The following is a 22592-nucleotide window of genomic DNA, read 5'->3' as shown; positions in this document are numbered from 1 at the left end:
TCTACCTTCACAGCTCCTTGACCATTTCTAGTGCTCTTCTCTACTCTACTTCTGCAAGAAAATTTATTAGCCTCATTCTGGATTTTGTCATTTCCCAGAATTACTCTATATCTGAAAATATACAATTCCAATATCTCATTCTCTGTCCACAACTTTTTTTTTTTTTTTGGCAGAGTCTCGCTCTGTCATCCAGGCTGGAGGGTACTGGCACAATCTTGGCTCACTGCAACCTCCACCTCCTGGGTTTAAGCGATTCTTCTGCCTTAGCCTCCCGTGTAGCTGGGACTACAGGTGTGTGCCACCACGCCCGGCTAATTTTTGTATTTTTAGTAGAGACGGGGTTTCACCATGTTGGCCAGGCTGGTCACGAACTCCTGACCTCAGGTGATCCACCCGCCTTGGCCTCCCAAAGTGCTGGGATTACAGGCATGAGCCGCTGTGCCCGGCCCAAACTTTATTTTTGACATTTTTATTGTTTCACTACACATAGCACCAACTCATTTTATTTTATTTTATTTTATTTTACTTATTTTGAGATGGAGTCTTGCTCTGTAGCCCAGGCTGGAGTGCAGTAGCATGATCTCAGCTCACTGCAACCTCCGCCTCCCAATTTCAAGCGATTCTTCCTCCTCAGTCTCCCAAGTAGCTGGGATTACAGGTGCCTGCCGCCACACCCAGCTAATTTTTTGTATTTTTAGTAGAGATGGGGTTTCACCATGTTGACCAGCCTGGTCTCGAACTCCCGACCTCAGGTGATCTGCCCGCTTCAGCCTCCCAAAGTGCTAGGATTACAGGTGTGAGCCACCTCGCCGGCCAACTCATTGATTTTAACAGGTGCATGGTGTTCCATTGTATACATGGACCATTATTTCATTTTGCCAGATTCACTGTACAGGCATTGTTCTAATGTTTGACTGTTGCAAATACTACTGCATTCTTTTTTGTGCATAGATTATATGTAAAACAATACTCTTTGTACACAAATCTTTGTGTGTCTCTGTGAGTATTACTGTGGGATAAATTTTTAGAAATGGATTGCTGTGTGAAATGATAAACATATTTACAATTTTAGTAGTATAGTCATATAGCCCTATAGAATCTACCAATTTACACTCCACTAACAGTATATAAAAATGTGTTTTCCCCATATACTTGCCAGAATTAGGTCGTTTTTCAATCTTTATCATTTATCAATCATTTTTTCATCCTTATCAACATGATAGGTGAAAAATATCTTGTTTAACTTATTTTTCTTTATTTCATGCTGTTTTTAATCCTTTTTCTCACTCAACAGTACGTTTTGGACATTTTTCTATGTCAATGAATATAGATTACACTATTGTTTTAAGTGGCTTTGTAAGGTGGGCACAGTGGTATGGTGCCTGTAGTCTCAGCTCTTTGGGAGGCTGAGGTGGAAAGATCGCTTGAGTCCAGGAGTTCAGGGCTGTAGTGCCCTATGGTCATGTCTGTGAATAGCCTGGACAACGTAGTGAGATCCCATTTCTTAAAAAATAAAAAAAGGCTGTATAGCATTTCATTGTGAGAATGTAATATTATTTTATTTTATTTATTTTCGAGACAGACTCTCATTACATCACCCAGGCTGGAATGCAGTGGCACAATCTCAGCTCACTGCAACCTCTGCTTCCCAGGTTCAAGCAATTCTTGTGCCTCAGCCTCCCAAGTAGTTGGGATTAAAGGGATGTGCCACCATGCTCAGCTAATTTTTGTATTTTTAGTAGAGATGGGATTTTGCCATGTTGGCCAGGCTGGTCTTGAACTCCTGGCTTCAAATGATCCACCTGCCTTGGCCTCCCAAAGTGCTGGGATTACAGGCATGAGCCACTGTACCTGGCCTTGCTCAGCATAATGTTTTTGAGATTTATCCATGTTATTGTGTGTATCAAGTTTGTTCCTTTTCAGTGCTGAGTAGCATTCTATTGTATGACTATGCTAGTTTATCCATTCTATTCTTTTTTTTTTTTTTTTTTTTTTTTTTTTTTTTTTGAGACAGAGTCTTGCTGTGTCTTGCCCAGGCTGGAGTGCAGTGGCATGATCTCAGCTCACTGTAGCCTCCACCTCCCAGATTCAAACGATTCTCCTGTCTCAGCCTCCTGAGTAGCTGGGACTACAGGTATGTGCTACCACACCCGGCTAATTTTGTACTTTTTAGTAGAGATGGGGTTTCACCATGTTGGCCAGGCTGGTCTCAAACTCCTGACCTTAGGTCCTGCCTTGGCCTCCCAAAGTGCTGGGATTACAGGCATGAGCCGCCGTAACCAGCGTATCCATTCTATTATTGATGGACATTTGGATTATTTACAGTTTTTGGCTACTATGAATAAAGCTGAAGTAAACATTCTGGTACAAGTCTTCTTATAAACATATGCTTCCTTTTTTTTTTTTTTTTTTTGTAAATACCTAGAAGTGGAATTGCTAGACTATAGGATAGATGTATATTTAAATTTATAAGAAACTTCTAAGTAATTCTCTAAACAGGTTGTACCATTTTTTATTCCCACTAGCAATATATGAGAATTCTAGTAGTTCTTCATTCTCTCGAACACTTGGTATGGTCAGTCTTTTAACATTTTAGCCATTCTGGTGGGTGTGTAGTAGTATCTCATTGTAGTTTTTTTTTTTTTTTTCCAAAGATAGGATCCCAGGCTGGAGTGCAGTGGTACAAATAGCTGGGACTACAGGCCATGCCACCACACCCAGCTAATTTTTGCTTTGTTTTTTGTAGAGGCAGGGCTTCACCATGTTGCCCAGGCTGGTCTGGAACTCTTGGGCTCAAGTGATCCACCTGCCTCGGCCTCCCAAAATGCTCAGATTACAGGTGTAAGCCACTGTGCCTGGCTCATTGTAGTTTTAATATGCATTTCCCTGAGTATTAATGATGTCAAGCACTTTTTCGTGTGCTTATTGACCATTCAGATATCTTTGCTAAATATCTATTCAAATCTTTTGTCCATTTTAAAGTTGGATTAAATCCATTTTTAAATGATTGATTTGTAAGAGTTCTTTATATATTCTGCTTACAAGTCCTTTGTCAGATATATGTTTTTCAAGTATTTTCTCTTAGTCTGTGCTTGCCTATTCATTTTCTTAATAGTAGTTTTTCATGAGAAGATTTTAAAATTCAGTGAATTCTAATTTATCATTTTTTTTTCTTTTATGACTATAGCTTTCTGTGTTCTAAAAGATCTTTGTTTATCCCTAAGTCCCAAAGATTCTCTTCTGGATTTTCTTCTAGAAGCTTTAGAGTTTAGCATTTATATTATATGTTTAGTGTCATGATCCATCTTCAGTTAGTTTTTGGGTATGATGTGGGGTTGGGGTTGAGGTTTATTTTTCCCAAATGAATATCCAGTTATTCTAGCACCATTTGTTGAAAAGACTTTCCTTTCCCCAATCCAACATTGCTTGATCAAAAATCAATGACTTTATATGTGCAAGTTTATTTCTGGGCTCTGTATCCTGTGCCATTGATCTATTTATCTATTAAGTACTGTAGTTTTATAGTAAGTCTTAATGTCAGCAATATAGGTCTTCCAACTTTGCTGTTGTTTTTCAAGATCGTTTTGGATATTTTAGATCCTTTCCATTTCCATATACATTTTAGAATCAGTTTGTCCATTTCTCTTTAAAAAACCTGGTAGTATTATGACTGCTCTTGTATTGAATCTATAGAAGAATTCTGGGAGGATTTACATCTTAACAATATTGTGTCTTCTAACTCATGATCATGGTATATCTATTTATTTCAGGTTTTTATTTGTTTTTTAAAGATGGAGTTTCACTCTGTCACCCAGGCTGGAGTGCAGTGGCATAACTATGACTCACTGCAGCCTCAACCACTCGGGCTCAAGCGATCCTCCCACTTCAGCCTCCCAAGTAGCTGGGACCACAGGTGTGTGCCACCACGCCTGAACAAGTTTTTTTGGTAGAGATGGGGTTTCACTGTGTTGCCCAGGCTGGTCTTGAACTCCTGGGCTCAAGTGATCTGCCTGCCTCGACCTCCCAAAGTGCTGGGATTACAGGCATGAGCCACCATGCCCAGCCTATTTATTTCAGTCTTGTAAAATTCCTCTTAGCAATGTTATGTAGTTTTCAATGTAGAAGTTCCTGGATGGATTTTGCTGAATATTATCAAATGCCTTCTAGAAAGGTTGTATCAGTTTACCTTACCACCAATACTACATTTTCTTTTCTTTTCTTTCCTTCCTTCCTTTCTTTCTTCCTTCCTTCCTTCCTTTTTTTTTTTTTTTTGAGATGGAGTTTTGCACTTGTCCCCCAGGCTGGAGTGCAATGGCATGATCTCAGCTCACTGCAGCCCCCGCCTCCCCACTTCAAGCGATTCTGCTGCCTCAGCCTCCAGAGTAGCTGGGATTACAGGCGCCTGCCACCACGCCCAGGTAATTTTTTGTATTTTTAGTAGAGACGGGGTTTCACCATGTTGGCCAGGCTGGCCTCGAACTCCTGACCTCAGGTGATCCACCTGCCTCGGCCTCCCAAAGTGCTGGGATTACAGGTGTGAGCCACTGTGCTTGGTCTGTTTTCTTATACTCTCATCAACACTGGGTTTTATGTCTTTTTATTCTGTGCCAAACCTAATAGGTGAAAAATTATATATCAGTTTTTTTGTGGGCTTTTTTTTTTTTTGATGGAGTCTCACTCTGTGGTGGCCCAGGCTGGAGTGCAGTGGTGCGATCTTGGCTCACTGCAATCTCTGCCTCCTGTGTTCAAGTGATTCTTCTGCCTCAGCCTACTGAGTAGCTGGGATTACAGGTGCAGGCCACCACGCCCAGCTAATTTTTATATTTTTAGTAGAGATGGGGTTTTGCCATGTTGGCCAGGCTGGTCTCAAACTCCTGACCTTAGGTGATCTGCCCATCTCGGCCTCCCAAAATGCTGGAATTACAGGCCTGAGCCACCGTGCCAAGCCTATATTTCAGTTTTATTGGCATTTCTTTTATTACTGGTGAGGTTTGCACATACTGTATTTATTGACTATTTGTATATAATTTATCATGAATTGACTGTTCTTTGTGCATTTGTCTATTGGGGTGTTCATCTTTTTCATGTTGATATGCAATGATTTGTAAAAGTTTTTTGTATGTTAGGGAAATATATATGTGTGTAACTAGAGAAGTAGGTAGTATTGTCTTTACAACATAAAGAGATTAAGGCTGAGAAAAGCTAAATGACTTGGTTCAAGATCATACAAATAATAAATGATAGAGCAAGGATTTGAATCCTGGTCTATGTGACACAAAATACCATGTTATTTCTATTACAGAAAGCCTATTTTTAATCTGTTAGTAGCTTTTCTAAGTCTTAAAAATTATTTAATATTATTGTCTCCTTTGCTAAAAGCCTTAGTTTTAGAATTTGTCTCTTGCTGATGGCCTTGTTAGAATTTTAGAGAACATTTAGTATAGTTTTCTCTCTTTTTTAATCATTCAAAGCTTTTAAAAACTTCATTACTTCAAAATTATTTCAAACTTAAAGAAAAGTTACAGTAATATTACAAAGAACTTCCACTTACCCTTAACCCAGATTCATATATTTTTAACATGTTGCCACATTTGCTTTATCATTCTATCTCTATCTTTATCTATTTTTTCTCTGAATCAGAATAACCTGGAGACATAAGGCCCCTATACTCCTAAATACTTCAGCATATCTTTCCTGAGAACAGGGACATCCTCTTACAAAACCACAGCATAATGATCAAAATCAGGAAAATTAACATTGATGTAATACCACTGCTGTCCACATTCAGCTTTTACCTCTTGTCCTAATAATTTCCTTTATAGCATTTTTCCCCAGTCCAGAATACAGTCCAGGATTATACATTGAATTTAGTTGTCATGTCACTTTAATTGCCTTTAATTTGGAGTAGTTTCTCAGCTTTTCTTTGTCTTTCCTGACATTGACACTTTTGAAGAGTACAGGCCAGATATTTTGTATAATGTTCCTTAGTTTGGGTTTGTCTAATGTTTCCTCATGATTAGATTCAGATTATGCTTCTTTTTGTAGGAATATCACAGAAGTGATGTGTTCTCAGTGCATTGGCAACAGGAGGTACATGATATCACTTTGCCCCATTATTGGTGATATTAACTTTGACTACTTGGTTAAAGTAGGGTCTGCCAGGTTTCTCCACTCTAAAGTTACCATTTTTACCTTTGTAATAAATATGCAATTTGTGGGGGGACACTTTGAGACTGTATAAAATGTCCTATTCCATATCAAAGTCTCAGCCAATAGATTTTAACATTCATTGATTATTGCCTGTATCAGTTATTACTATTATATTTCAAAAATGGTGATTTTCTAAATACATCATTAGTTCTACACTTATTTGCTGGCATTCAATTGTAAAGAAGAGCTTTCCTTTTACCCTATGTATTGATTAATTAATTGATTATCAGTATGGACTCATGGATTCTTACTTATTACATGAGTTATAACGTTTTACTGTTTATTTTGATGCTCTAATTGGCCCAGATTTGGTCAGTGGGAGCTTCTTCAAGCTGGTTTCTGTGTCCATTGACATGCCTCCATCATTCTTTGGCACTTTCTTACTTTCTGGGACAACAGGAATATTTCAGGCTTATCATGTATTTTCCTGGCCCTAACCTTGGAATCAGCTATTTCTCCAAGGAAGCCTGGCTCCCTTAAGTGGGGAATGATATTTAGCAACCAGGATCTCTGTGCTGGGGTATACTTATTGCTACTGAGGTGTCATCACTTTGGGGCTCCTTTAGCTGAGAGACCTAGGATTTATCCCAGGCTTTTGAATCTCTTCCAATATCTCCACCAAGTGAGTTTAGATCTGTGCTTGAATACTTCATTATTTGAGGAAATTGCTCGAGAGACAGTCTCCTTCATTATTGGGCAACCCTTTATATTTGAAAACAGTGGCCATTGGTTTCCTCTACTAAGTCTTGTCTTCTCTGTGCTAAACATCTGCAGTTCCTTTACTGCCATTACTCTCATGGCAGAGTTTGAAGATCTCCTCATCATTCTGGTTATTCTGTTCTGTTCATACTTCAGCTCATGAATATCTCTCTTTAAAGATTGGCATCTAGAATGAAATGTACTATTTCAGGTACATGTTCTGGTCAGTACAGAAGAGTGGGTTAGTGGTTTTCTTTGTTCTAGACCCTGTGCTACTACTCATGCAGGCCAAAATTGTTAGCTTTTTTTTCTTTTCTTTTCTTTTTGACAGCCACATTGATCACTCTGTTGAATTATGTTGAGCCTATAGTTAGTTGAAATCACTAAGACTAAAAACTCAACTATATTTATCCATTTGGTACTTAAATGCTTATGTTTTAGGACCTAGTATGAGGCTTTAATTTGATCTCTGTCTTTTCAGCCTAAGAAATTTAGCTTATCATTCCTGCTTGTCAAACTTCTTTTGAATCCTGAATGTCATCCAGTTGTACTAGCTTCTTTTCCAGTTTATCATCTGCAAATTTGATTAGTATGCCACTAAGTGTCTTCATACAAATGACTATCTTAAAATATCAAAAAAGGCAGAGCAGAGCTCAAATATTTGCAGCCTGACTAGACACCTTTCCTATGTTGAAATCAATCCATCAAATAAGGGATTGCTACTGTTCATCTACTTTCACCTGCTGTTGTATATAGGATCTGACCCAACAGACCTGTCACAATACTACCTTGAACCAATTTCTAGTGTTTTCCTGGGATTAGTGTTTCAAAGTTATAGGGAAGCTTGTTTATTGTAAAATGGGGACCTTTCACACAGTCCAAATGTGCTATTCTTGAGTGGAGATTGTCCTGGTGTGGCTTGGTCTGTGTCCTCCTTGGTGCCAGAGGCAAAGAGAAATGTTTGAGGCAGCCAAGGCTATTCTACCTTAATCAGAATCTTCATCAAATGTAAGGAACAGAGGTTATCTAGTTCAGACTTCTAAAATCTTACTGATAAAACCTATTAACGTGTCCTTTTCTTTTAATGCTCTGTCAACAAGTGCTCCTACACATTATTTAAAAAGGAGGAAAGGTGCCTTATAGAAAGGGGCTCTCAGAATTTGCAAGTAAGGATGGGAAAAGGTCACTGTCTGAAAATGAAATAAAATGAAACAAAATGGATAAAAACAGCTATCTGAAGGCATACATCTGCAGAATTAATCTACCCTGAGACAGCTAGGTTTTCTTTTAATGAGACTGGAATGTTTTTTAGGTTTCCATCAAAGACCAGAGTATATGGTCTCAGGAAAAAGAGAATGAAATGTAATAATGTAAAGAAATCCTAACTTACTCAACTGCCTTATAAATTGGCCATCTGAAATAGTGATCTATGAATAGAAGGGTAAAGCCTGGTTATCTGCAAGGAGCCTGGAAAGGGGAAGAATAATATTTTATTTCTTTAGCCTTTTTGGTTTTTTTTTTCCGGTTGTTGTTTAATTACATAGGTAACATGTGAGTACATTCTCCTTATAAAAATATTTAAACATTACAGCTAAGAGTAAGTTTCTTCTCACTAAACTTCTTGTCCCCAATTCTGGTTAGTCAGGCTTTTTATAAAAATATCTTGAGTCAAGAAAGATAGTTTATCAGGCTTATATAATCTGATGTTAATATATCCTTTGTGGATATAAACTCCGTTTGTTTTATTTATTTTTGTTTGTTTTCTGTTTTTTTTAAAAAACATTTTTTCCCTTTTTTAAAAAAAAATGTGCTCACAAATCAACCTTTTAATATATAGACTGGTCTGCTGAATTTGTCTGCCTGCCTTACTGGAGTAACTACCTTGTACAAAGATATTGCCTACCTAGGAGGTTGTTCTTGTATAGTCAGCAACTAAGCCTCCTGATCTCAAACAGCTCTCTGACATACAGGATTCAAAGACTTTTTTTTTCTTTTTTTCTTTTTGTTGAGACAGGATCTCACTCTGTCACCCAGGCTGGAGTGCTGTGGCACAATCTTGGCTCACTGCAACCTCCACTTCCCAGGCTCAAGTGATCCTCCCACCTCAGCCTCCCGAATAGCTGGGACCACAGGTGAGCACCACCATACCTGCCTGATTTTTTTCTATTTTTTGTAGAGATGGGATTTTACCACGTTCCTCACGCTGCTCTCGAATTCCTGGACTCAAGCAATCCACCTGCCTTGGCCTCCTAAAGTGCTGGGACTGAAGGCGTGAGCCACTGTGCCCAGCCTAAAGACATTTTAAAAAAGCTCCATGAGGAGCTTTCATTTTACTGGGAAGACTAGACATGCATGTGAGGCATTTTTTGAAGGGGATAATACCATATATTCATATTATAATATAAGACAGTATATATAGCAAAGGGTTAATTGGACAGCATAAATGGGTGCTATACAAATTCATATCCTCTTTCAGTTCCTGTCATCTCTCTTTCTTCCCCTTCATTCACCTTATTTTTCCTCACCTCCCACTCTTCAATTCACTGTGATCTGGTTTCTCTTCTGCCACTGGTGTGAAGTTACTTGAGGTAAAAGATATGGGGCTCCAGGGCCACATGTTATGCTTTGCTTTTTTTTTTTTTTGAGACAGGGTCTCGCTCTGTCACCCAGGCTGGAGTGCAGTGGCGTGATTCTCGTGCCTCAGCCTCCTGAGTAGCTGGAATTACAGGCGCGTGCCACCATACCTGGCTAATTTTTGTATTTTTAGTAGAGATGGGGTTTCACCACATTGGCCAGCCTAGTCTCAAACTTCTGACCTCAAGTGATCTGCCTGCCTTGGCCTCCCAAAGTGCTGGGATTACAGGCATGAGCTACTGTGCCTGCCCGCTTTGCTGTTTTTGACTAGGCTCATCTTATCCATTCTCTTGGCTTCAGCTGCTTATTATACACTGACTTCACACAAATGTATGTTCAATCCAGACCTCTTTTCTGAGCTTCAGACCCCGGGTAGCCATCTGCCTATTTTCATGCTCCATAGTCATTGCAAATTCACTATTTCCCATACTAAGCTACTTCCTTCCCCACCCTCTCAGCCTAAGCCCATTCCTCCTCTTGTGTTTCTTATGTCAGTGAATGGCACTATCAACCCAGTTCCCCAAGTCTAAAACCTTCACACCATCCTCTCTCTATTTTACCACCAAATCCTTTCAGGTTTATTTGCTAAATATTCACTGGATCCATATACTTCACCTTTTTTCCTAATGCCACTACCCTGGTCCAGGTCACTGTCATCTCAAACTTTATTGCAACTGTCTCCTAATTCATCTACTTGCCCCGACTCTTATTTTACCCTCAAATCATGTCCCACACTATAGCCAGAGAATATATTCTAAAACAAAAACCCTTCAGTGACTTCCCAGTCCCCTTAAGAGAAAATTCAAAATTCTTTAAGTGACTTACAAGGCCCTACATCTGGCTCCTGCATCAGCTTCATTTATCACCACTCCTCATCTCACACTCTGTACCTCAGCAATTCTAAATTCCATTTTCAATGATCGGTATATGCCATGCTCTCTTTCTCTTGAATCCAAGCCCTCATACATGCTACCCCAATGTCTGGTTGGTCCACTTTTAGTGATACTATGGCTGAGCAGTGTGTACAGATTGTGGACAGCTTAATCTTTCTATTTTAAAAGTCCTTATTGCCTTTCTCATCTACCCTCATTGTTAGAAAGGCATCCTCATTGTCTTAGCATCCACTGATGATCATTATCTGAATTATTAGTTTCATAAGGGTATTCCAAATGGTGATTTTCCTAGTTCTGTCATTCCTTCTACACTATTTTTTTTTTGAGTCAGGGTCTTGCTTCATCATCCAAGCTGGAGTGCAGTGGCACGATCATGGCTTATTGTAACTTGGAACTCCTGGGCTCAAGCGACCCTCCTGCTTCAGCCTCCCAAAGTGCTGGTATTAGAGGTGTGAGCCACCTCGCCCAGCTTCTTCTACAACTATTAACTGAAATTCTTCTGTAAATAATTTTCCCTTACCAACTAGGTCTTTTTGGTATCCTAAAATAACCATTTGTACATGATGAGTAGAATAAATGTTTAATTCTTTTGTGAATTTTTCTTTGTGCATAATTTTTTTGTGTATTTTTAAAAATTTAAGTATTTAAATTAGTGATTTGAAGCTTTGGACAATTTTGTCAGAGAAACCATTTATAAGTAGTGGTTATGTTTCCAGAATAGCAGATAAAAACTTGCTTAATCCACAGGGTCAATAAAATATTACACATAGCAATAACAAATATAAAATATTTTTGTAATATTAGTTATGAAACGAAAGAAAACAGTTTTTAAAGTTTAACTTGAGTACCAGTACTTGAGAGAAAAGCAATCTTAATTAGAGGAAGAAGAGGTAGATGGATACTTATGGTGATGTGAAGGGATCTGCAGAGTAATTTCAAGGACTTTTAGAATTTGACGGCATTGGTTCTTTTTTTTTTTTTTTTTTGAGACAGAGTCTTGCTTTGTTGCCCAGCCTGGAGTGCAATGGCACGATCTCAGCTCACTGCAACCTCTGCCTCCCGAATTCAAGCAATTCTCCTGCTTTAGCCTCCCTAGTAGCTGGGATTACAGGCACTCACCACCACGCCCGGCTAATTTTTTTTTTCTTTTTTTGAGGCTGAATGTCGCTCTGTTGCCTAGGCTGGAGTGCAGTGGTGTGATCTCAGCTCACTGCAAGCTCTGCCTCCCAGGTTCATGCCATTCTCCTGCCTCAGCCTCCCGAGTAGCTGGGACTACAGGTGCCTGCCACCACACCTGGCTACTTTTTGGTCTTTTTAGTAGAGATGGGGTTTCACCATGTTAGCCAGGATGGTCTCAAACTCCTGACCTCAGGTGATCTGCCTGCCTCGGCCTCCCAAAGTGTTGGGATTACAGGCGTGAGCCACCTCACCCGGCTGGCATTGATTCTTAATGTTTAATTTCACTACAGATTTAAGCTATTTCCATTTATTTTTTTTCCCTTTGAGATAGGGTCTTGCTTTGTTGCCCAGGCTGGAGTGCAGTGGCATAATCATAGCTCACTGCAGCCTTGAACTCCTGGTCTCAAGTGATTATCCTGACTCAGCCTCCCAAGTAGCTAGGACTACAGGTACATGCCACAGCTCCTGGTTAATTACTTTTTTTTTTTTTTTTTTTTGGTAGAGACAAGGTCTCACTCTGTTGCCCAGGCTGGCCTTGGATTCCTGGGCTCAAATGATTCTCCTGCCTTGGCCTCCCAAAGTGTTGGTATTATAGGCATGAACTACCATGCCCGGCCTTAAGTTTCTTTCTCTTTCTCTCTCTCTTTTAGACAAGGTCTCTCTCTGCCATCCAGGCTGGAGTGCAATAGCATGATCGTAGCTCACTGATACCTTGAACTCCTGGGCTCAAGGGATCCTCCTGCCTCAGCCTCCCAAGTAACTGGAACTACAGGTGCACATCATGATGCCTAGCTAATTGTTTTTTTAATTTTTTTTTTTTTTTTGTAGAAATGGGAAGGTCTCACTATGTTGCCAGGACTGGTCTTGAACTCCTGGCTTCAAGAGATCCTCCTGCCTCAGCCTCCCAAAGTGCTGCTATTACAGGCATGAGCCACCATGCCCAGCCAGTCTCTCTTAATTGAGAGCAGTCTATGCCTCACATTTTCTTTGTCAAGCCATTGGCTTGTTGCAGAAAGTGAATCAGTGGTCCTGTAGAATATCCCACATTTTAGATATGTTTGTTTTCTTTTTTATGCTGTCATTTACTTTATTCCTCTATATCCCACATTTTTCTATAATGGAAGTTAGCTTTAGAAGCTTGATGATATTCAGATTCAACTTTCTTCATTTGGTCAATAATATTTAACAGGGGTAACTGTGTATTTCACTTTGAATCACATCTGGAGGCACACATCCATTCCATTTTTAATAAATGAGTAACATCTGGATTCCTTCATTATTTTATTTAACTTATTATTATTATTTTTAGAAATGTAGTCTTGCTCTGTCACCAGGCTAAAGTGCAGTGGCGTGATCATAGCTCACTGCAGTCTTGATCTCCTGGCTCAAGTGATCCTCCTGTCTTAGCCTCCTGAATAGCTAGAACTGCAAGCATGCACCACCCTGCCTGGCTAATTATTATTATTATTATTTTGAGACAAAGTCTCACTCTGTCACCCAGGCTGGAGTGCAGTGCCAACCTCCGCCTCCCAGGTTCAAGTGAGTCTCCTGCCTCAGCCACCTGAGTAGCTGGGATTACAGGTGTGTGCCACCATACCCTGCTATTTTTTTTAATTTATTTTTTACTTTTAGTAGAGATGAGGTTTCACCATGTTGGCCAGGCTGGTCTTGATCTTTTAGCCTCAAGTGATCTGCCCGCCTCAGCCTCCCAAAGTGCTGGGATTATAGGTGTGAGCCACTGCGCCCAGCCCTGGCTAATTTTTAAATTTTATTTATTTATTTATTTATTTATTTGTTTATTTATTTATTTTTTTGTGTGTGGAGACAAGATCTCTATATGTTGCCCAGGCTGGTCTTAAACTCTTGGGCTTAAGTGATCCTTCCACCTCAGCCTCCCAAAGTATTGGGATTATAGACGTGAGCAACCATGCCCTGCCTGACTCCTTCATTATGTTTCCCGTCAACTTTTCATCTAATAGTTTAATCTGTTATGACCATTGGTGGAATTAATCATTTCACTAGTAGTTTCAAAATAGTGATTCCTTAATTTTGTTTTCCACATTAACTAGTTGGAATTCTTCTGAAAGTAAACTTTCCCTCATCAACTAGGACTATTGTGTTACTCCTACAGGGAAGGCAGGAGACATGATTAATTCTTTCCTTAATTACCAATTTTCAGAGTAAAGAGTTGGTGCTCTACTTACTTTCAATGATATCCAATGAGTTGTATATGTTTGTTATTTCTCTGTCTTTATTAACCACCCTTTAAAAAATGTCTATCACATGTACCCTATAATAAATATGTATATCTATTTATGTATCCATAAAAATTAAAAATTAAAAAATGTATTCAATGGGTTTTAATTGACTGCATTCATTATTCTTGTTAATACTCAATTTTTACCATCTTTTGCCAATGCGTTGCCTCCTGTATGTTCCTGACATGACTCATTAGTGTTCCATAGCTTGCTTGATTCCTGGCACAAGGCTTATATAGTTCCTGCCTCAGACTTGCTATTTCTCCAAGGAGTCCTAGTTGATTTATATTCTCTCTCTCTTTTTTTTTAAAACAGCTTTATTAAAGTTTAATTTACATAGCATAAAATTCACCTATTTTAAATATACAATTCAAAACTTTTTAGTAAATTTATAGAGTTGTGCAACTATGTCCACAATCCAGTTTTAAAACATTTCCATCAAACTAAAAGATCCCCTATACACTTTTGCAGTCAATCCTGCTTCCTATCTGTAGCCCCAGGCAACCACTAATATGCTGTCTGTAGATTTGCCTTTTCTAGATATTTTATGTAAATGAAATCATGTGCTATATAGCCTTTTGCTTTCACTCAGCACTAGGTGTTTTTAAAATTTGAAATATAATTCACATGCCATAAAATTCATCATTTTAGAGTGTATAACACAGTGGTTTTTAATATATTCACAAGGTGTTTCAACTATCACCACTATCTAATTCCAAAATATTTCCCTCACACCAAAAAGAAACCCTATACCCATTAGCACGCACTTTCCATTTCCCCCTGCCCTCAGCCCCTGGCAGCCATTAATCTACTTACTGTCTCTATGAATTTGCATACTCTGGACATCTCATATAAATGGAATCATATAATATGTGGTCTTTTGTGTCTGGTTTCTTTCACTTAGCATAGTGTTTTCAAGGTTCATCCACGTTATAGCATGTATCAGTACTTCACTTCTTTTTACGGGTGAATAATATTCCATTGTATGGATATATAACACTTTGTTTATCCATTCGTCAGTTGATGGACATTTTGGGTTGTTTCCACTTTTTGGGTCATAGAGTAACTCTAATGTTTAGCCTTTTGAGGCACTGGTACATTGTTTTCCAAAGCACAGGCTTTTTACATTGGTTGTACCATTTTACGTTTCCACCAGCAGAGTATGAGGGTTTCAGTTTTCTCCGCACCCTTGCCAACACTTACTTATTGTCTCTCATTTTTATGATAGACGTCCTAATGAGTGTAGCTACTTTGGAAAAGTCTGGCAGTTCCTCAAAATGTTAAGCTCAGCGTTCTGATCCCCACTCCCTAATGATTGTTGAAGCTTTCCTTTTTTTCTCTTTTTTTTTTGCCCCATCTCCCTCCACCCCTCTGTTGTATTTTCTTTCTCCTCTCTTGTCCTCTTCTCCTTTCCTCTTTTCCCCTCCTCCCCTCCTCCCCTCCTCCCCTCCTCCCCTCCTGTCCTTCTGAGACAGGGTCTCATTCTGTTGCCCAGGCTGGAGTGCAGCAGTATGATCACAGCTCACTGCAGCCTCGATCTCCTGGGCTCAAGTGATCCTACCGCCTCAGCCTCCCAAGTAGCTGGGACCACAGGCACATGCCACCATGTCCAGCTAATTTTTATTTTTATTTTTTGTGGAGACGGGGTCTCCCTATGTTGCCTGGGCTGGTCTTGAACTTCTGGCCTCGTGCGATCCTCCTGCCTCAGCCTTCCAAAGTGCTGGAATTACAAGCATTAGCCACCGTACCCAGACTTTTGCTCAGTTAAAAAAAAAATTGGCCGGGCACCGTGGCTCACACCTGTAATCCCAGCACTTTGGGAGGCCGAGGTGGGCGGATTATCTGAGGTCAGGAGTTGGAGACCAGCCTGGCCAACATGGTGAAACCCCCGTCTCTACTAAAAATACAAAAATTAGCCGGGCTTGGTGGCACATGCCTGTAATCCCAACTACTTGGGAGGCTGAGGCAGAAGAATTGCTTGAGTCCAGGAGACAGAGGTTGCAGTGAGCCAAGATTGTGCCACTGCACTCCAGCCTGGCCAACAGAGCGAGACTCTGTCTCAAAAAATAAAATAAAATAAAATAATATATATTTTTTTCATTTCTAAGCATGGCTTCCTAGGTATCATATCTGGGTCAGGATAACTTAGTGGTCAGCCAATAATTTGCTGGAGGTTTTCCTTAAACACCTTGGGCCAATATGTCTTCTGCCCTTTGCTGACGAAGTTGTGTGTGGGTTGGGAAACACATTCAAAGTTTGGAGAGTTTACATGTCCTCCATGACTTTTACTTCCTGATAGGCCTTCTCATGTCCTGTGCCTGTGCCTGTGCAAGGCCTCACATTCAGCCAATGAAATGTAAATAACTAGGCCCCTCTCTGGTACCTTGAACTTCAGTGTAGCCTTGCACATGCACACAGCCTCCTAGACAACCAGGGCCTTGAAGGTGCTTATCAAGCCCCACTATTACTGTCCTGTTTTCTGGATCTCTCTGTAAACTTCTGGCAGATCTGCTATTCTGTTGCTTGCTCCAACCAATATTGTAACTTCAGGTAACTGCGATTTTGGCTTCCCGTGTCTGTATGAAATTGAGTTTGCTATTGTTTTAAACACCCCTGGGCATAGGACTTTTTTGGTGCTCCTTCTTTATGAAGTAATTCCCCTCCAGCATCTAAATTGTTATTTTTTTATGGCTTGCCTTGACTTTCGTTGTAAAATCAGCTCCAGGGGACCTAGTGGGAGTGGGGGAGATGGAAGCAGCCCCGTAGTCTCCCACTGTTCTTAGCCAAAGGTTCCACAGGTTTTCTTAATTGCTTCTTAATCCAGTTTTATCATTGTTTTAAGGAAGAGAGGATTTGCTGAGTTCCTCTGCCATTCCAGAAGTCTGGCCTAATTTATGGTTTTTTTTTTGTTTGTTTTTTTTTTTGAGACGGAGTCTCACTCTGTCACCAGGTTGGAGTGCAGTGGCCCGATCTTGGCTCACTGTAAGCTCCGCCTCCTGGGTTCAAGTGATTCTCCTGCCTCAGCCTCCTGAGTAGCTGGGATTACAGGCGCATGCCACCACGCCCAGCTAATTTTTGTATTTTTAGTAGAGATGGGGTTTCACCATGTTGGCCAGGATGGTCTCGATCTCTTGACCTGGTGATCTGCCTGCCTTGGCCTCCCAAAGTGCTGGGATTACAGGCGTGAGCCACTGCACCCGGCCACTAATTTATGTTTTAAAAGATCATTCTTAAGTGTTCTTACTACAAAAAAGTATGTGATGTAATGCATATGTTACTTATTAGCTCAATTTAGCCATTCCACAATGTGTACATATTTCAAAACATCATATTGTATACCATAAATATATATACTTTTTATTTGCCAACTTTAAAAAAAGAACATTCTGTTAGGAGTGGAGGATGGAAGGGAAGCTGGTGACCAGGAGTATATAATTTTACTCAGCAGTACTTTGTAAGCAGGAATGGAGAATATAAATAGTTTGGTTGATTTGTGGGTGAGAATTGACATAATAGGGATGGTGGAAAATCAAGGGGATAGGAGAATAGGGAGTGTTGGTTACTGTTATTGAAGTCTCACTGTCCATGGACTCTTTCCTAAGTAGACAAGGAAATGCAGTCCAAAAGTACATGATGGCAATGGACTTTAGGGACTCAGGGGGAAAGGGTGGGAAGGGGGTGAGGGATAAAAGACTACAAATATGGTGCAGTGTATACTGCTCGGGTGATGAGTACACCAAAATCTCATAAATCACTACTAAAGAACTTACTCGTGTAACCAAACACCACCTGTTCCCCAAAAACCTGTGGAAATAATTTTTTTTTAAATAAAGGAATTTGAGACCCCCCGCCAAAAAAACCCAAAAAACCCAAAAGTACGTGATGGCTTTGGAAAATAGGCAAGAGGGTTAATGAATTAAAGGCCTTGAGGCAGTTTAAGGGTAAATTCAGGGAGTATAAGGTTTAAGAGAAGTAGAACAACAAGTAGTTCTGAGAGTGGACCCTCTGTGTTTGGTTTTGGAAGTAGAGCCATTCCAAGTGTCACTCCAGAAACAAATAATTGATACCTGGCAGGGGAGATACCATGATCACAAAGGTGGTTTTCTCAGGGTGAGGCCCATCCATTGCACTCTGGGTGTGTTGGCCCCTGTGATTTCCCCAAATACAGGAAACTCAACTGCATAATGTGTGGTAGTGGGAGACTGAGTTTGTGCTTTCCGCTAAAAAAAAAAAAAAAAAAAAAAAAGAAATGGATTATTGAAATGGAATGGAGATGAAGAAGTTAGAATAGGTTATGTCAAGGATCCATGAGGTTTGGGTGTTATATCATCAAGGGGAATAATGAAGACTTTCAGGATGAGAAGAGACAAGGAAAACAGTTGGTACTGAAGTCCTCAGTGAATGTTGGGGGGAGACTTGGAGATTGACATTTAACATTGAGAGGGTCATAAAATTGAGTATTATGAACTTTGAAGAAAGAGGTTATTGAGGTAAGATGGTAAAATAATACCTTGGGGATCCAGTGAAGAAGATACAAGAAGATGATAACCTGATCTTGACTTATGGGGAGATATGAGCAAAGGAAAATGAACAGCCTCAGCTGGGCATGGTTTGTGCACCTGTAATTCCAGCTACTTGGGAGGCTGAAGTGGGAGGACCACTCAAGCCCCAGGAGTTCGAGGCCAGCCTGGGCAACATAGAGCAGGAACACTGTCAGAAAGAAAAGAAAGAAAGAAAGAAAGAAAGAAAAGAAAGGAAAGAAAGGAAAGAAAGAAAGAAAGAAAGAAAAGAAGAGCCTCAAATGAAGAGCTTTGCCAGGGAGGAAATAGCAGCACAGTTCATGGTTTGGGATGACCAGAGTTCAGGTAAGAAGATGAGATAGAGGCTGAATGGATGGGCATGACCAAAAGCTGGAAGGTTTTAGGGAATGGTGGCTAGTTTTGGCTCAAGCATAGGGTGCAATTAGTTGTATAAGAAAAAGATAATATTGGAATCTATGTGATTAGTTGGAATCCAGAACATAACTAGAGTCATTATTGTTAAAAATATTATTCCTGGCCAGGTGCAGTGGCTCACTCCTGTAATCCCAGCACTTTGGGAGGCCAAGGTGGGCAGATCACGAGGTCAAGAGATCGAGACCATCCTGGCTAACATGGTGAAACCCCGTCTCAACTAAAAATACAAAAAATTAGCCGGGCATGGTGGCGGGTGCCTGTACTCACAGCTACTTGGGAGGCTGAGGCAGAAGAATGGCATGAACCTGGGTGGCGGAGCTTGCAGTGAGCCGAGATCGCACCACTGCACTCCAGCCTGGGCGACAGAGTGAGACTCCATCTCAAAAAAAAAAAAAAAAAATATATATATATATAATATATTATAATATATATATATAATATATTATATTATATATATTTCTCTAGACAGTAAACTAAGGAAACTTTTTGAAATTGTTTTGTTTAGATCTCAGTGAAATTTGGGAACTGATATTGGTAGCTGGGAAGTAATTTGACAGCTTTGGAATACTGTGACTATGACAAATGTGAAATTGGTATGTGTGATAAATTATTAATGCCACCAATAGAATTAAAGTTGACTATAGATCATAATTTTGGTAAGAATGCAGTTTAGTATCAAACAGATTTTTCCCTGGGCTGTATCCAGTATACTGTGATGAATTTTTGATCTATTTGTAATTAGAAAATTGGAGCTTAAAAAAATGTATTGATGCTGGGAATGGTGGTGTGTGCCTGTAGTCCCAGTTACTCAGGAGACAGAGGCAGTAGGATGACTTGAGCCCAGGAATTTGAGGCTGCAGTAAGCTGTGATTGCACCACTGCACTCCAGGCTGGGTGACAGAGTGAGAACTCATCTCTAAAAACATGTATTGACTTTTTGGAATGACCTTTTTATATTCTTTTCCAGGACCATTTGCAACCCACAATATATATAGGACTACTCAGGATCTGCTTTAGTGTGAGGGTTCCATCTTAATTACCCTAGCTATATTTGATATAATTTTATCTTTGTATAAATAAGATACATAGCTAGAAGCATAGAAGAGAAAATGTAAAGCAACAATGAGAGTGAATCAGAGATGTAGAGCTCCAGTTAAGAAACCCTAAGAATATTAATTGCCGGATGATAATCTGGCACATATTGAGTTCTGGCTACCATTTGTTACAGGATAAAAGAACATTGGAATAATTGGATACTGAGGTGCATAATTGCTGGCAATGGAGTGGAGGAGAGGAGTTGATCAGCTGGAAAGGAGCCTTACAGCTGTTTCTATACTAGTACTGTATATTTGATATTGGTTGACAACAGCAGAAAAATTATTTATCACCATGCTGGGGACTTATTAAATTGATTTCTACTCTGAAGTAATATGGAGGAATTTAATGGTTACTCTTAGAGATGTAATATTTCTTTATTTTTCATTCTAGCAGCCATCAGAAAAAAAAAATCACAAAAATCTATTGCTTGTACAGTCCTGTCATTTGTGACCTGGGATATTGTGCTCTTGGGCTGTCAGAATTCCAGTTTATGAGGCAATCTGTGTCATTCTGGTTTAGCCAGGTGAGTAGTCCCCCGGCTCTGTAGAAAAGAACAAGAAAGAAAAATAATAAAAAAGGGGAATGTGGAAAAATATAGATATGAATCTTAGACCCTAGAGGACAAGTTAAGGCCTGGGTTACAAGCAGCAAAACAGAGAGGAGGCCCCGGGGGTTATGGACACAGTCAGTAGAGTGGTAGTCATTAATTATAAAAACCGAGAGAACTAGGAGAACTAAGCCTGTGTGGGGACCTGGCTTGAGTTCAAAAATGAAGAAGCTTACAATGAACTATAATAAAAATATCTATGAAGGCAAGGTTAAATAGAAAGGAAGTATGCTTTCAAGTTAAAATGAATAGAAGGCCAGGCATGGTGACTCACGCCTGTAATCCTAGTGCTCTGGGAGGCCGAGGTGAGAGGATTGCTTGAGGTCAGAAGTTCGAGACCAGCCTGGACAACATAATGAGACCCTGTTTCTAAAAAAAACTTTTTAAATTAGCTGGAAATGATGGTGCACTAATGTAATCCCAGCTACTTGGAAGGCTGAGGCTAGAGGATTTCTTGAGCCCAGGAATTTCAGGTTGCAGTGAGCTATGATGGTACCACTGCACTCCAGCCGGGGCAGTAGAGTGAAAATATCTATGAATATCTATCTGTCTCAAAAAACACACAAAAAACCCAAAAAGACCCCCAAAAAACTGAAAATACTAAAAATGGATAGAAGTTTAATTATAGGCTGGGCATGGTGGCTTGCGCCTATAATCCCAGCAATTTGGAAGGCTGAGGTGGGAGGATCACTTGAGCCTAGGAGTTTGAGATCAGCCTGGGCAACATAGTGAGACCTTGTCTCAGCAATAACTAACTAGCTAAATAAATATAAATTTAATTATGATGAATTTCCCTTTTCTAAGGAAATATTGGCTATATAGAGATGCCAATCATATTTTAAAGGTTTATTGGCCGCCTCCATTGCCGCCATCATGCCAGCCCCTCGGGTCTCCGCGAGGCTGGGTGATGCTCCAGAATGGAAGACAAGCCGATTTGGAAGCAGGTTGGATCCAGCTTCATTCAACATTACTACCAGTTATTTGATAACGATAGAACCCAATTAGGCGCAATTTACATTGATGCGTCATGCCTTACGTGAGAAGGACAACAGTTCCAAGGGAAAGCTGCGATTGTGGAGAACTTGTCTAGCCTTCCGTTCCAGAAAATCCAGCACAGCATCACGGTGCAGGACCATTAGCCCATGCCAGATAGCGGCATCATCAGCATGGCTGTGGGTCAGCTTAAGGCGGATGAAGACCTCATCATGGGTTTCCACCAGATGTTCCTATTAAAGAACAGCAACGATGCTTTCACCAATGACATGTTCAGGCTTGCCCTGCACAACTTCGGTTGACCTCCTCTCAGCCAGGCACTCATACTGTTTCCTCCTCCCTCCTCTTCCCAATACTATTCCCACTCCTCCAGATGCTCCAAATATCATGCACAAATGAGCAGGGCTGCGGCAGGTAGCGCAGTGCGCTGCTGCCACTGAGGTGTTGTGCATGATGTTTGGACACTAGACTAGTTGCTTCTGACGGGAGAAGTTTGTGTTGTACCAGCGCATGCCTTGGAAAGACTTAAGTAATGCAAAAGGTTGTCCTTTGTTTTTTTTTTTTTTTTTAAATCTATGGAGATGTTGCTCTAGTAACCCAAAGAAGGGAAGGGGAAAGCAGCTGCCTCACCGCCCAGACATTGATTTGTTCAGACGATACAATAAAACCACAAAAATTTTATTAACAACAAAAAAAGATTTCTTTAATATTTAATAGTTGAAAGAATGAATCCTGGCTCTTCTGTGTACTAGCTGCCTGATCATGGAAATATTACTTACTTTCTCCAAACTTCAGTTTCTTCAACTATCAAGTGGATTGATACTTACTGTAAGAATTAAATTTAAAAAATAAAGCACTCAACACGATGCCTGGCACATACTTAGAGCTCAGTAAATAGTCACTATTATTAGGCAGTGGAAAGCAGAGTTAATGAGAAGGAAGTTGAATCATGTGAAGGATTATTCTTCACAGATAGGTATGCAATTACTTATTTATTGTCAGAGCAGCTTACAGAAGTTTAAGGGTCAGAGCCTCTTGGACATCAGGCTATAATGAATGCAAATTA

General features: G+C 40.0%; 1 non-coding gene and 1 pseudogene across 1 annotated transcript; both read left to right on the top strand.

Annotated features, from left to right (window-relative positions):
• The first annotated feature begins 4429 nt into the window (after positions 1-4429).
• LOC106634303 (nuclear transport factor 2-like) lies at positions 4430-22447 on the top strand (annotated as a pseudogene).
• Positions 17933-18096, top strand: LOC112438629 (U1 spliceosomal RNA). Its single transcript, XR_003027030.3, has one exon. It is a non-coding gene; the product is annotated as a U1 spliceosomal RNA (small nuclear RNA).
• Positions 22448-22592: the final 145 nt, after the last annotated feature.

Source organism: Pan paniscus, chromosome X (genome assembly GCF_029289425.2).
Source record: "Pan paniscus chromosome X, NHGRI_mPanPan1-v2.0_pri, whole genome shotgun sequence".
NCBI classification, from domain to species: Eukaryota; Metazoa; Chordata; class Mammalia; order Primates; family Hominidae; genus Pan; species Pan paniscus.
The sequence above is the reverse complement of the archived record's forward strand: the minus strand, read 5'-3'. Positions and strand labels throughout refer to the sequence as shown.